Raw genomic sequence first — 16,887 nt, forward strand, 5'->3', positions numbered from 1 at the left:
GGATTCTCATTATTCTGAGAGTCCACTCACTGTGGTTTAGTCTGATGAAAGTGAAAAACAAGGCATTCATTAGATTGTGTATGCCTGGGCTAGTGTTGTGAAAGGACTAGTGCCAGGCTAGCAGACCAAACCTTCCCATTCACTTCAGTCAAATAAGAAAGGACAGCCGTTTAAAACAAGCAAACAACAAAGTTACCACATGAATGGATTGATGCCTGTGCAGGTGCAATTTTTCTGAAAACGAGTTGGATTATAAACACTGCTGTTAGATTAGATTAGATTTTATTTTATTATTCATAGCGGTGTTCTTGCCCTTCAAAGTTCACAACTACTAGAATAAGTGCTCTGGTTCTGTGTGCAGTGCAACACTGATCAGTGAAGAGCACCCCGGGGCTGGTGATTCTTGGAAACCGTGTTCAGTACGTTAGTGGCAGGGTGCGGTTCAGAGAGTGCCAGGATTCTCCTGAGCTATTGTGGAGTGACTAATAAAGTGTCTTCAAACCATCAGCGTGTTTATGCATGGAGTGTTGGCAAGTGATTTTAAACGACCACACCTGGGAAAAATTGATTCAGACACACCTGGCTCAGAACAGACACCGGCACTGCGGAGGATTCCTCCAGCGCTGGCTTGTCTTCGTTCACCCGTCTTAAAAAGAAAAGCAGCAGAACTCTACCACGCAATGGGTTTGATTGGTTTTCAGCTATCGTTGGCAATGCATTTCTTTGCCCCAGTCTCAAATGAAGCTCCTGTTCTTTAGTGTGTGTGGAAGGTATCGTTTGAATGCTTTAACTTGTGTTCTAATAAATAACAGTAGTGAAATAAACAAAGCAGTTGTGTACACTGTTTTGAAAGTTTAGCAGCAGAGAGGCTGCTGGTGCTAAATGATCAAACCCTGCTCTTTAGTTAAACTTCCCTCACGACATGAAGCTTGGTTTCTGTGTCTGTGGAGGAGTCAGGTGTGTAGTCCAGACCCTGGGAAACTAGCTTCATGGTTGATGGTTGCTAAGGAATAAAAAAACTAAACCTGTCTACTGGAGCCAGATTTGAATGTTGCTAGCGCTATGTGAGGTAACCTGGCACTGGAGTCTAACGCCACATTTGCACCCCTGTGCTTGTGTTAGAAGCTCTGCGTTTGTAGCAATGTGGTGTCATTTGGAACAGTGTACTACGCCTGGTCATTCTCATTAAATCTGAATGAATGTAAGATAGATTCTAGCATGAGAATCCATCTTGCCATAATTAAAGTATTCACACTGAATATAAAAAAATATGTTCTGTGCTAAAACTCTTCATTTGCTCCCGTGCTGTGCTTGCTGTTCAATGCTTGTGATAGGCTGAACTGTCTTTTAATCACACTGAATGGGTTTTATTAATAGAAAGGTGATTTACTGTTTAAACTATATTGGAAATGTAATCCCAACCCGTGTGTATTTCAGTATTCTTTCCAGTGTGGGTGTGATTTAAGGCAGGCCAGTGCACCAGGCTCGGCAAGGGCCTTGGTTTGAACCCTGGCGTTTCATTAAAAAACAATGTGGGATGTTTCTCAAGCAAACCTTTCCAATCTGTTGGTAACTTTTCCATTTGTAGCTGGTCTCTGTAAGACGCACTTGTGGTTATTTCCTGTAAGGTTTTCAGAGGCAGGTAGCAGCGTCTTCGGTCTCTTACACAATACAGGTGCAGCCCTATTTGCATCTAATCCAGGTGTGTGTGTGTATGTGTGTGCAGGGAGCTCACCTGAACCTGCATCTAATCCAGGTGTGTGTGTGTGTGTGTACAGGAAGCTCACCTGAACCTGCATCTAATCCAGGTGTGTGTGTGTACAGGAAGCTCACCTGAGCCTGCATCTAATCCAGGTGTGTGTGTGTGTGTACAGGAAGCTCACCTGAACCTGCATCTAATCCAGGTGTGTGTGTGTGTGTGTACAGGAAGCTCACCTGAACCTGCATCTAATCCAGGTGTGTGTGTGTGTGTACAGGAAGCTCACCTGAACCTGCATCTAATCCAGGTGTGTGTGTGTGTGTGTGTACAGGAAGCTCACCTGAACCTGCATATAATCTGGGTGTGTGTACTAAAGTGTAATAAAGCACAGTGAAAGCACAGCAAAGTGTAATAAAGCACAGTGAAACCATGGGAAAGCACAGCAAAGTGTCTATTTATATGATTGATTAATTAATTAATTGATTGATTGATTGATAAACTATGGTACATGCGTAGTATAACCACGGGAAAAGCATGGGAAAAAGTGCAAAACTTTTCAAGGGAAGACCTGGCCCGTGTGAATCACAGTAAAATGAAAGTGACGCTGTCAGATGAAACACGGTCCCGTCAAGTAGAGGACACTGGGGCAATGTCGGAGCCAGTCACACGCGTATTACTGAGCTGTTTCTCCATGGAAAAATAGGAGCCGAAGCGTAAAATAATCTTCCAGGCAGCTGAATGAATACATTGAAGGAGTCCCATGAGCGTGTAGAGCTCTGAGTCTGTACTCAGTGTGGACTGTTGTTCAGGCAGTTCCCTTTGGCAAAGCGCTGAGTAAGCCGAGCAGTCAGGTAGAGAGATTGCTATGGAGACGCCCTCCATAGAGACACACCTGCGTGTAACCAGCCTTAACTCGCCTGAACTCTGACCACTCATCCTCGCCACCATCACAGCCTGCTCGCTTTGACCAGCCACTGTCCCCGTGTGGCTGTGTTTTTCTGTTTGTTTTGGTGCTGTCTGTGAAGACAGCCTTGGCTTCTTGTGGTAACAGCTTGTTTTGAAAATCTGACGCCAGAGAACTTAACGCTTTCTGTTAATTATTAGCCAAGGTGTGCTGCATTAAGTGAGCATTTAGAATACCTCAATGTATTTCTGTATGATGCAGCCCCAGTGAACTAGATAGTGTGCCAGGTTAATGGATTACAGACATGAGTCAGACAGAGCCCTGCCTCACACAGGTGTGCCAGTCCCAGGGAGTGAGTGAGTGTGTGTGTGTGTGTGTGTGTGTGTGTGTGTGTGTGTGTGTGTGTGTTCGTGTTCATATCAACGCTGCAAACACACACATACACACACACACACACTCAAACACACACACGCAGCACCTCTGAGTCACAGCACCCCTGGCTATGAACCACATTCCAGAGCCCTCCCACTTGCTCTTACTCACAAATAGCAAGCTGAGAACTCACTGCTGTGAATCCCTGCATCCCTCCCTCCAGGGAGATGCTCTCTGGGTTTCTGTCTCTGTTTTTAAAACATCTTCCTTGTGAACAGTTTCTATTCAACTTTATAACGTGTGTGTGTGTGTGTGTGTATATATATATATATATATATATATATATATATATATATATATATATATATATATATATATAAGACACTTTATTTTCAGTATTCTGTTTTATTTGTATGAAAAATAGTAATAAGGGCCAAGGGCTTTGTGTACCTGGCGTCCTTCTGAGCATGAGATCACTAAAATGCAGGTCTCTTAGTGCCATCTGGTGGCTTTGCTCGGTATATACCACAGCAGTAGGTTTAATAGGTTCTATTTCTTTACATGCTACATACTGGCAGGTTTTGCTGTTCTTTCTGGTAATAAATATGATAAAGTGCAGAAAATGTTTTTTTAAAGTCTTAGGGATCCTTACACTTGTAGGGTAAGCGTGTTTGAGAGTGTGTGTGCGTGGAGGGTTTGCGTGTTGAAGAGTGAGCGTGCGTGGAGAGTTTGCATTGGGATTAATATTATCATTAGGGCTGTTTGTTAGGGATGAGGGATGTTTGGAGGGTTTGCATTGGGATTAAGATTATCATTAGGGCTGTTTGTTAGGGATGAGGGATGTTTGCATTGGGATTAAGATTATCATTAGGGCTGTTTGTTAGGGATTAGGGATGTACAGTGGTTTGGAAGCTCTGCGCTGCGACTGCACTGGTTTCTTTCAGCAGTAGATGGCGCTGTTTCACCATGTGTGTGTTTATTGTTGTTTTGTTTCATCACAGGCCTTTCTGTTTATAATAATGTGCAATTTGTATGATAATAAATGAGACTGACTCCCAGAACGCACACTTCCTTATGAATTCCTAGCAGCTGGGCTTCATGATCAGAACTCAGACACAAGGACACAGCGACAAGGGAATCAGGTTGTCAGGGTTTATTAAGACAGACTCCACTGCACGGCCTGCAACCAAGAAACACATTCACTTGATAACTCTGTATTTCATTGATGGCCAATTTTAAAATGTACACAATACAACAAAAAGTACCAAAGAAAAAAAAGTCAACAATCTTCCAGTTTTCACTCTTCTCCCAACCATTTGATAGAGAAAATCAACAGTGTAAAGTCAGTAACGGTGCAGTGCTGTAACAGTGGTGCCTGTGCCTGTTCCTGTGTACAGGGAGGATTCCCTCAGTACTCTCCAGTGCTCCTCGATGAGGTCACAGCAGGTCCTGGGGCAGAGGTGACACCCACCCCTCTCTGTGATGTCACGTTGCTAAGCCTCGCCCCCAAGAACAGTATTGCCAGGAATCCCCATGTGAGTGCCCAAGGGATTCCTGGGAAAACTGGACCCCGAGGGCAAGGTGAGGGAGGGACAGGGAGGAAAGCAGGGACTGCTTCAGTGATGTTGGAAGAAGATGTTGTGGGATATTCTAAGTTTATACAACTAATGGGTTAAAGTAACTATATAACTTTTCAGCTGGTGCTTTTACAGTGTGTGCTGATTGTGCAATTAATGCAGCAGCTGTGCTGAACTAAACTCCTTTTATTTCCACACGACGGTGTGTTCATGTAATCCAAGCACACCAGAGGAGCGTCCTTGGTTCTGACCCAGCATTGAGGTGAACGTACCTACCTTTCCAGACAAAGCCTCCCATGTGACAGCGCCTCCCTGTGACAGCGCCCCCTTGTGGCAGCGCCCCTCTGTGACAGCGCCCCCTTGTGGCATCGCCCCTCTGTAGCAGTGCCTCCCATGTGACAGCGCCTCCCTGTGGCAGCGCCCCTCTGTGACAGCGCCCCCTTGTGGCAGCACCCCTCTGTGACAGCGCCCCCTTGTGGCAGCGCCCCTCTGTGACAGCGCCCCCTTCCCGAGCTACAGTGCTTCATCTCAGACTCCCAACTGACCAGAGATGCAGCACTGCACCGTGGGGGGGGGGCTGCGTATCCAGTGACACCAGAGTCCAGGGATCCATTAGAAGTAGTTCTAGCCAGCCTATAAAGCAGTTATTATTACAATGTCGTTAGACCCCAACAGCAGTCCCATGACAGAGAGGTCCTGTCCTCCCCTGAGTGCAGCGCTGCGTGTGGATTCCCATGACAGAGAGATCCTGTCCTCCCCTGAGTGCAGCGCTGCGTGTGGAATCCCATGACAGAGAGGTCCTGTCCTCCCCTGAGCGCAGCGCTGCGTGTGGAATCCCATGACAGAGAGGTCCTGTCCTCCCCTGAGCGCAGCGCTGCGTGTGGATTCCCATGACAGAGCGGTCCTGTCCTCCCCTGAGCGCAGCGCTGCGTGTGGATTCCCATGACAGAGCGGTCCTGTCCTCCCCTGAGCGCAGCGCTGCGTGCGGAATCCCAGTGCAGGGACAGGAAATGCCTGCTCCTCGTTATTGTTTCCTGTATCCCTGCCCTCTGCGATCAGGGCACATTCCTCAGCACTGCGTTCCCACACAGCTTATTTAGAGAACAGCCCCTCTGCTGCAAACTGAGCTGCATATACGAGGGAGAGAGAGGGAGAGAGAGAGAGAGAGGGGGTGGTGAGAGAGGGAGAGAGAGAGAGAGAGAGAGAGAGAGAGGGAGAGAGGGAAAGGGAAAGAGGGGGGTGAGAGAGAGAGAGAGGGGGGAAAAGAGGAGGCGTGAGAGAGGGAGAGGGAGAGGGAAAGAGGGGGGTGAGAAAGAGAGAGAGACAGGCTCCTGTCCTTTCTTCATTCCAGAGAGGTACACCCTGGCTGTGCTGAACTCCCCTCTATCCTTCTCTGGAGTCATCTCTCCCTGTAGCTCAATGTACCTGTCTTTCAGCTAAACTCCTGACTCTTGCCTTGTTCCAGAGAGTCAGGGTGAGAATGTGATCTGTCTGCTCCCCTCAGCTCTCTGGTGCAGTATGCTGTAGTAAAGTACAGTATTAAACAGCACTGCATTTACCTTGGTCTCCTCCTCACTCTCCGCTCGCGTTCCTCGCAGTCCTGCTTTTCTGCTTCCTCCAGATGTTTGTGTTGATTTATTGCACGCTGAAATAAATAAGAATAATAACAACAAAAATAAAACCCAAGTGGAAAAACCTGTTCACTTGAATGCTAGCAGATGTTAAAGCAGCCTTGTGGTCTGTGTGACAGGATGGATGGTATTTGCTAGATTTGCTTCCCCTCTCTCTGTCCAGCAATGCCCTAAGGCCTTCGAAAGCTGTCTCTGCATGCTGCTCCATAGGGCCGCTGACAGGCTGCACAGAACGGATTGCTAGCAGGAGAAGTAGTCTTGCCTCCAGCCTGCCTCTGGGGGATGTTGGGAGAGGCTGCTGGGGGTCACTGCATTAACATCACTTGCATCACTTACATCACTGCATGCCAGTGCTTGGCTAGTCGGGCCTGGCTGGCTTGTATATTGTAGCTCCTTATAAAAGTAAGTTTCATGCTGTTCTCAGGGTTACACTATAGACCCCCCCCAATGCTGTTCTCAGGGTTACACTATAGACCCCCCCCAATGCTGTTCTCAGGGTTACACTATAGACCCCCCCCCATGTCTGAATGTTACTGGGTGTGTTCTGTCTTATATCGGTCAGCACATGACTGGGGCCATTCTCACACCCTTTTCAAAATGTCTCACTAATTCTACGTGTGGATTTTATAACTTATCCCAGAGACGGAGAGGGGAGAGGGGGGCAGAAAAACAGAAGAAAAAAGCCCATGAGAATTCCTCAGCTGCTTTGACTGCTTTCCGAGACAAGGCTTTAGGTTGTGTGAATTCCGCTCCAGGAACCTGGCTCTGCCCATATATGGAATGGATTGTATTTTTAGGATGGTGGAAAATGTAAGTGCGCTCTTGATAAACATTCGCTCTCCGAAGCGAACAGCCACTGATGGCAGAAGAGATTGCTGCTCCCAGCCTGGCTGTGCTGCTGCTTGAGAAGCACCCTCTTCATCACGTTGACTCTGTGAAGCATGAGCCTCCAGATCCAGGTACTACAGTATATACTGAAGAGAGGAGCAGAAACAAAGGGATCGGACACGCTGCATTCCCCAGCATGCTAATCTACATCACCCTGCATTCACCAGCACACTAATCTACATCACCCTGCATTCACCAGCACACTAATCTACATCACCCTGCATTCACCAGCACACTAATCTACATCACCCTGCATTCACCAGCACACTAATCTACATCACCCTGCATTCACCAGCACACTAATCTACATCACCCTGCATTCACCAGCACACTAATCTACATCACCCTGCATTCACCAGCACGCTAATCTACATCACCCTGCATTCACCAGCACGCTAATCTACATCACCCTGCATTCACCAGCACGCTAATCTACATCACCCTGCATTCACCAGCACGCTAATCTACATCACCCTGCATTCACCAGCACACTAATCTACATCACCCTGCATTCACAACCACACTAATCTACATCACCCTGCATTCACAACCACACTAATCTACATCACCCTGCATTCACAACCACACTAATCTACATCACCCTGCATTCACCAGCACACTAATCTACATCACCCTGCATTCACCAGCACGCTAATCTACATCACCCTGCATTCACCAGCACGCTAATCTACATCACCCTGCATTCACCAGCACGCTAATCTACATCACCCTGCATTCACCAGCACACTAATCTACATCACCCTGCATTCACCAGCACACTAATCTACATCACCCTGCATTCACCAGCACACTAATCTACATCACCCTGCATTCACCAGCACACTAATCTACATCACCCTGCATTCACCAGCACACAGTCCACTGCTGTTATTGAGTCTAAATGGCCTCATTTGTAAAACAGATAATATACAGTTAATACTACAGCTAGTTCACTAAAGCACACCAGTGTGCACAAAAACGGTTTACAACACAATGTACACCACAGACCAGAAATACTGACGCTCCAGTCTCAGCAGTGTACCCCCTCTCTCTGTTAAACATGATCAGGGCAGGGCTGAGGCGCGGGGTCATCCGATGAAACGATGCAGAATTACCTGGGCAATATCGCCAAGCAGAGCCGCGGGTATTTAGTTATTGCCCTGTTAACATGAACAGTTCAGGAGCTTATAGCCCACTGCAGGAGCCAGAGATCAGAATTAGGACCCCCCTCCCTGTTTAACTGCAGTTGCTTTAGCTCTGTCCCATCCAACATCCCCTCCCTTAGAATCATTCAGGAAACCACAGCGCTGATTGCCTATCTCAGAGTTGCCCTGCAGGGAGGGACCAGCCCAGTCTGAAAGCCGGTGCCTCCCTGCTCCCCTCCTGTGACGGGCAGTGCTGTGTGATGCTGTCCCCTGTCGGTGAGATGAGACAAGGTTAAAAGCTCTATAACCACGAATGCAGACCAGTCTGGCTCTTTTGCATAGTGGTTAGTTCTCTGGTTTGCGCCCAGCCTCAGTCTGTTGCACTGCCTTCTCCAGCAACAAGTAAAAGAGGGTTTTTACAGCATTTAGAAGTGGACCTGCTAACTCCAAGGAAAGGAAGCTGAGTGTTTGGATGAGCTGAAATAAACCGCGGCCAGCTCTTTCACCGCCCTGTGTTATGGTTACTGAAGTACCTGCACCTGGGCTGTTGAGTTTTTCACAGGTCACAGTGAGTGCTGTGGGGAGCAGACTGACTGAATCTGTACATTCTGATTCAGTGATTAGGGGCTGGGCTCTGGAACAGCCAAACATTGCCTTTTAAGGTCTCCCTCTCATCCCCTCTCATCTTACTGAATCATCAAAACAGGAAATGAGGCAGGGGGGGCTCTGTCTCTTTCTCTCCCCACCCCCTACCCCCATACCTCTCTTCTCTCTCTCTCTGTCCCTCTCCCCACCCCACGCCTCTCTCCATCTCTCTGTCTCTCTCTCTCTCCCTCTCCCCACCCCCACGTCTCTCTCCATCTCTCCATCTCTCTGTCTCTCCCTCTCCGTTTTTGGACTTTGTCACAGTTCTGCAGCAGCCCCTGTACTCAGAGTCACAGTTCTGCAGCAGCCCCTGTATTCAGTCACAGTTCTGCAGCAGCCCCTGTATTCAGTCACAGTTCTGCAGCAGCCCCTGTACTCAGAGTCACAGTTCTGCAGCAGCCCCTGTATTCAGACTCACAGTTCTGCAGCAGCCCCTGTATTCAGTCACAGTTCTGCAGCAGCCCCTGTATTCAGACTCACAGTTCTGCAGCAGCCCCTGTATTCAGTCACAGTTCTGCAGCAGCCCCTGTATTCAGACTCACAGTTCTGCAGCAGCCCCTGTATTCAGACTCACAGTTCTGCAGCAGCCCCTGTATTCAGACTCACAGTTCTGCAGCAGCCCCTGTATTCAGACTCACAGTTCTGCAGCAGCCCCTGTATTCAGTCACAGTTCTGCAGCAGCCCCTGTTCCACATTCCACAGACAGCTTGTTGACGCTGTTGTTCTCTCCCAGTCTCCATGCTATGATTATTGATGGGCCGCTGTGTCACCCACACAGTTACATAGTGTAGCTCCTCCCCCTCTTCAACACATCTTCAGGACAAGGCCACTGCAGCTCACTGCACACTTTCAGCTGGGCTTCCTAATGCTAGAGCTGACAAATAGAAACTCACTTTTGAGCCAGCATCCCCACTGTATCCATTCACTACAGCTGGTCCTGTCTCAGTACAGACTGGAAAACTATACTGTATAACTACACTAATGATACTTAACAGGAAGCCCTGAAAGAGCTGTCGTTTTTTCTTTGTGTGTGTGTGTTTTTTTATTTGTGTTACTGCTGTGTGTGTGGCAGCCTCATTGCGCTGTGCTGTTCAGGTCCTGGGAACGCCCTGCTGCCTGGTCCTGTGAGACAGCAGCTCTGAGAGCAGAGTCTGAGAACCTGGGAGTGAGGGGAGAGGGGAGAGAGGAGAGGGACAGCGCCAGAGAGAGTCTGCTGCCTGGTCCTGTGAGACAGCAGCTCTGAGAGTGGAGTCTGAGAGCCTGGGAGTGAGGGGAGAGGGGAGAGAGGAGAGGGACAGAGCCAGAGAGAGAGGCTGCTGCCTGGTCCTGTGAGACAGCAGCTCTGAGAGCCTGGGAGTGAGGGGAGAGAGGAGAGAGGAGAGGGACAGAGCCAGAGAGAGAGGCTGCTGCCTGGTCCTGTGAGACAGCAGCTCTGAGAGCCTGGGAGTGAGGGGAGAGAGGAGAGAGGAGAGGGACAGAGCCAGAGAGAGGCTGCTGCCTGGTCCTGTGAGACAGCAGCTCTGAGAGCAGAGTCTGAGAGCAGAGTCTGAGAGCCTGGGAGTGAGGGGAGAGGGGAGAGAGGAGAGGGACAGCGCCAGAGAGAGAGGCTGCTGCCTGGTCCTGTGAGACAGCAGCTCTGAGAGCGGAGTCTGAGAGCCTGGGAGTGAGGGGAGAGAGGAGAGAGGAGAGGGACAGAGCCAGAGAGAGAGGCTGCTGCCTGGTCCTGTGAGACAGCAGCTCTGAGAGCCTGGGAGTGAGGGGAGAGAGGAGAGAGGAGAGGGACAGAGCCAGAGAGAGGCTGCTGCCTGGTCCTGTGAGACAGCAGCTCTGAGAGCCTGGGAGTGAGGGGAGAGAGGAGAGAGGAGAGGGACAGAGCCAGAGAGAGAGGCTGCTGCCTGGTCCTGTGAGACAGCAGCTCTGAGAGCGGAGTCTGAGAGCCTGGGAGTGAGGGGAGAGGGGAGAGAGGAGAGGGACAGTACCAGAGAGAGAGGCTGCTGCCTGGTCCTGTGAGACAGCAGCTCTGAGAGCGGAGTCTGAGAGCCTGGGAGTGAGGGGAGAGAGGAGAGAGGAGAGGGACAGAGCCAGAGAGAGAGGCTGCTGCCTGGTCCTGTGAGACAGCAGCTCTGAGAGCGGAGTCTGAGAGCCTGGGAGTGAGGGGAGAGGGGAGAGAGGAGAGGGACAGTACCAGAGAGAGAGGCTGCTGCCTGGAGGGGCAGCGTGGGGTCATGTGAAAGAACGTTAACTTGATGTCTTCCAGACACTCTGGCCTTTAAAAAATAAACTGTTTCCTTATCCGCCATCCCTCTCTTTATTTATCTAGCTATCTATCTGGTAAAATATTCATTCTATATATAATATAGATTCAGATATCATTTGAAACATGAATTTCTAATCATTCATGATAAATAAAAACACCAGAGAACTTAACATTCCCTCAGCTCTAAAGATATGATCACACTGCCTCCCTCCCAGTCCCTCAGCTCTAAAGATATGATCACACTGCCTCCCTCCCAGTCCCTCAGCTCTAAAGATATGATCACACTGCCTCCCTCCCAGTCCCTCAGCTCTAAAGATATGATCATACTGCCTCCCTCCCAGTCCCTCAGCTCTAAAGATATGATCACACTGCCTCTCTCCCAGTCCCTCAGCTCTAAAGATATGATCACACTGCCTCCCTCCCAGTCCCTCAGCTCTACCCACTAGACCACACTGCCTCCCTCCCAGTCCCTCAGCTCTACCCACTAGACCACACTGCCTCCCTCCCAGTCCCTCAGCTCTAAAGATATGATCACACTGCCTCCCTCCCAGTCCCTCAGCTCTAAAGATATGATCATACTGCCTCCCTCCCAGTCCCTCAGCTCTAAAGATATGATCATACTGCCTCCCTCCCAGTCCCTCAGCTCTAAAGATATGCCTCCCTCCCAGTCCCTCAGCTCTAAAGATATGATCACACTGCCTCTCTCCCAGTCCCTCAGCTCTAAAGATATGATCACACTGCCTCCCTCCCAGTCCCTCAGCTCTACCCACTAGACCACACTGCCTCCCTCCCAGTCCCTCAGCTCTACCCACTAGACCACACTGCCTCCCTCCCAGTCTCTCAGCTCTACCCACTAGACCACACTGCCTCCCTCCCAGTCCCTCAGCTCTACCCACTAGACCACACTGCCTCCCTCCCAGTCCCTTAGTTCTAATCCCTGGAGTTGTTTACTGGAGCTTTAGATATTCAAAGCCAGGCCCTTGACATGATAATCTATCATCTTTACAGCCATTACCCAGACTCCTGACCTGTGCTTTACATTAGGACTATTAAAGGACTATTAGAGGACTATTAGAGGGGTATTAGAGGACTATCAGGGGGGTATTAGAGGGGTATAAGAGGACTATCAGGGGGGTATTAGAGGGGTATTAGAGGACTATCAGGGGGGTATTAGAGGGGTATTAGAGGACTATCAGGGGGGTATTAGAAGGGTATTAGAGGACTATCAGAGGGGTATTAGAGGGTCGTTTTCAATGCGGGGCCTGGCATTTCCGTCAGACCGCTCTCTGCTCACAGCAGCTGGGCACATCTGGAGCCCGGGCCTCCCCGCTCACTGAGTTCCCAGGAAGAAAGAGCTGGGAGGCAGCAAGCCCGGGTTGACGGAAGGGTCACGTATCCTGTGCACGCTCACAGAGGGGAATCGGATAAGTTAACCATGCCTTGGTCACTTGGGAGCTTTCCCATGTTAGAAAGAAAAACAGCCCATTTACTGCATGACCTAATCCCCTCTGGAAGATTGCATAGGAACAGGTTTTCATTGCTGTATAATAGTGATCATCTCATTCTGCAACCCTTAACAGAGCAGGAGCATTTGACTAGATTACACTGCGTTACTGCACAGTGTATGAGCGGCCCACTGCTCAACTCTACTGTCGTTATATATCTGTGATTGCATGAAGAAGTAGAAACCTTCCCTAGCCAGGACGCATTGGGACCCTTTCCTTCCCTGTGCCAATGCAGATCCTGTGACTACACGCACACGCACACACACACACACACACACACGCACACACACACACACGCACACACACACACACGCACTCACACACACACGCACACACACACACGCACGCACGCACGCACGCACGCACGCACACATGCACACACGCACGCACACACACACACACGCATGCACACACACTCACACACACACGCACGCACACGCACGCACGCACGCACGCACACACACGCACGCACGCACACACGCACGCACGCACGCACGCACACCTTTGCTGTCAGCCTTGTACCCTGATACTGCCATTCTGACTGCTCTGTGTATGTGTTCTAGTCAGCTTGCATGCAATGGAACAGTTTGATTTCAGCTCATCTAGAAACAGGAATACTTACTGGGAATTAAAACAGTAACACTATTGGTTACGCAGATGGGACCAAGCAAGCAACTGGGTTACCATAGCAATAGAGTTCATAGCAATAGAGTTTCATTGCAATAGAGTTTCATAGAAATAGAGTTTCATAGCAAAAGAGTTTCATTGCAATAGAGTTTCATTGCAACAGAGTTTCATAGCAATAGAGTTTCATAGAAATAGAGTTTCATAGAAATAGAGTTTCATTGCAATAGAGTTTCATTGCAACAGAGTTTCATAGAAATAGAGTTTCATAGCAATAGCGTTTCATTGCAATAGAGTTTCATAGCAATAGAGTTTCATAGCAATAGAGTTTCATTGCAATAGAGTTTCATTGCAACAGAGTTTCATAGAAATAGAGTTTCATAGCAATAGCGTTTCATTGCAGTAGAGTTTCATTGCAATAGAGTTTCATTGCAGTAGAGTTTCATTGCAATAGAGTTTCATAGCAATAGAGTTTCATTGCAATAGAGTTTCACTGCAATAGCGTTTCATTGCAATAGAGTTTCATAGCAATAGAGTTTCATAGCAATAGAGTTTCATTGCAATAGAGTTTCATTGCAACAGAGTTTCATAGAAATAGAGTTTCATAGCAATAGCGTTTCATTGCAGTAGAGTTTCATAGCAATAGCGTTTCATTGCAGTAGAGTTTCATTGCAATAGAGTTTCATAGCAATAGAGTTTCATTGCAATAGAGTTTCACTGCAATAGAGTTTCATTGCAATAGAGTTTCACTGCAATAGAGTTTAATTGCACTACAATAACACTTTGAAGTAACAACCTGACTACGTTCTTCCCTGGAACAAACTGGAATACTGCAAAGCATTGGTGTTTAATATTAAACAATAAATACATAAAAACATGAAAGAGTAGTCGATTGTAAAATGAACTGCATATAATGTGCATTGTGGTATTTTTGTTAAGAAGGTAAACTTTCCCGAAAATGCATTTTGTACGCACACTTCGTTGGCATTCAAGGCCACAGCGGCACACAAACACACATGAGCAGTACAGCAGTGTGGAGCTCTTCCTACACTGCAGAGCAGCACTGCTGAGCTCTTCTGATACCTGGGAAACACTATTAAAGTGGCTTTCTTTATCAACAGCCTTGCATTCAAAAAACGTCTTGCATAAACATCTTAAATCAGCCTTTCAATAAAAAAAAAACCAAAACGAAATAAAAGAAAAAAAACCCTGTGGATACAGTGTGGCCCAGTAACGCAGCACTGCACACTTCCAACATGATGGCAATTTCAATTTGAATGGATTTTCATCCCACAGCATCTCCAAGCGCTTCACATGTGGGTTCAAACAGAAAGGAATCTGCAGCGTCAAGAAGTAGTGAAAATGACAAAGCAATAGGAAGGAACACTAACAATAAAACGACGTCTCTGATTCAGAGCAGAAAAGAGCTTCTCATTCACTCTTCAGCTGCAAGCCCAAGCTGGCCTTTTCTCTTAAACGGAGGCCTGTGCTTTAGTCACTGCACCCCAGGCTCCCCTCTAACCCCACAGGCCTCCCCTGCACGGCGTCGGGGGGCAGGGGGCTGCCTTGAGAACCAAACCTGCAGGCTGCTGCTTACCTGCCCTATACCTGCAGCTCAACCGCACTGTCACCCAAGCTGCCTTGAAAGTTAATGAACAGCTGAACTGCAGGAACCCACATTTTGATCTTTTGCTCAACTATCGTGGTTTACACATTACCAGGGCTGCCATTTCCTATGTTTTCACATGATTCATGTACTATACTTAGAGAATAGACACCCAGACAGACAGACACCCAGACAGACAGACAGACAAAAAGACACACACACACCCAGACACACACACCCAGACAGAGACACAAAGACAGACAGACAGACACACACACACCCCCACACCCCCACAGACAGAGACACAGACACACACACTCAGCTATAGGTGTTGTCCACACTTGTTGTTCTCTTTTATTTAATATAAAAAATCTTTATTAAAAAATAAATAAATAAATAAATTCCTTACCCGTCTCAGCGCTTTGCTCCAGCTGTCTCCCCGCACCCATGGGGCAGGTGGGTGGGTTTTGGGAGTGAGGGGTGAGGAGGGGGCAGCTCTCTTTCTGAGCACCCCTCTGGAGCTCCACAATCTGGACATCTTTCCTGAGACGAGGCTCCCTTTTGAAGCCTGGGCAGCACGGGCGCAAACTTTTCTTTACCCTTATATGAGCTCAGAGGCAGGTCTGTCGACAGAGCCGCACGTTTGGGAAAGCCCACAGAGCCATGTGATTGGCTGGAGGGGGGCCCCTGCGACCCCCTACCCTGTGACCTGACAAAGGGGGAGGGGAGGGGGGAAGGAGGGAGCAAAGGAAGCCGCCTTTGACAATTTTCATATTTCTTCTAAATTTGGAGATTTCTGCCCAGGCTGGAGTCTTGGCTGCCTCCCCCCTCCCCCCAGATGTCCATGTGGAAACCATTAAAGACTGAGAGCTTTGGGATTCCTGGCAGCGCTGGGCTTGGGAACATGAGAGGATTGCTCAGGCACAGTTATCTGGAATAAATAACTTCCTCTCCCAGCGCGACTGACCCATATGGGAAAGCGCTTGCTCACGGCAGGCTGGGATTAGTATACAAAAAAAAGAGAAGAAAATAAGAAAATGTCTCTTTCTGTTTATTTTAGAATGGGGGGAGGGGGTGAGGAGAGAGAAACCCTGGGAGTCAGACCAGGTCCTGTTAACCCTTTCCTGAAGGGATCCCTTTGATTCAGAAACCCGAGAGAAGAGAAGCGAGAAGCATGTGCTCCTGACATAACAACAGGGGAGATACGACAGAGTGCAAAAGTGAAAAGAACAATCACACGTTACAAGAGCAGTAACAGCCGACTCGAGCTGATCTTTTAGGTAGAGTAAGAGCTCAGCTGCTTGCCTGCCTTGCACTTGCAGTAAGACCCGTGATGAAGTTCAAGGTTGTCTGAACACTTGGGCGGTGCTGCAGTTTGAAATGCATGCTAGTCTGTGCTATCATAATGAAATGCATGCTAGTCTGTGCTATCATAATGAAATGCATGCTAGTCTGTCCTATCGTAATGAAATGCATGCTAGTCTGTGCTATCGTAATGAAATGCATGCTAGTCTGTGCTATCGTAATGAAATGCATGCTAGTCTGTGCTATCGTAATGAAATGCATGCTAGTCTGTCCTATCATAATGAAATGCATGCTAGTCTGTGCTATCATAATGAAATACATGCTAGTCTGTCCTATCATAATGAAATGCATGCTAGTCTGTGCTATCATAATGAAATGCATGCTAGTCTGTCCTATCATAATGAAATGCATGCTAGTCTGTGCTATCATAATGAAATGCATGCTAGTCTGTCCTATCATAATGAAATGCATGCTAGTCTGTGCTATCATAATGAAATGCATGCTAGTCTGTCCTATCGTAATGAAATGCATGCTAGTCTGTGCTATCGTAATGAAATGCATGCTAGTCTGTGCTATCGTAATGAAATGCATGCTAGTCTGTGCTATCGTAATGAAATGCATGCTAGTCTGTCCTATCATAATGAAATGCATGCTAGTCTGTGCTATCATAATGAAATACATGCTAGTCTGTCCTATCATAATGAAATGCATGCTAGTCTGTGCTATCAT

Source organism: Acipenser ruthenus, chromosome 23, assembly GCF_902713425.1.
Source record: "Acipenser ruthenus chromosome 23, fAciRut3.2 maternal haplotype, whole genome shotgun sequence".
NCBI classification, from domain to species: Eukaryota; Metazoa; Chordata; class Actinopteri; order Acipenseriformes; family Acipenseridae; genus Acipenser; species Acipenser ruthenus.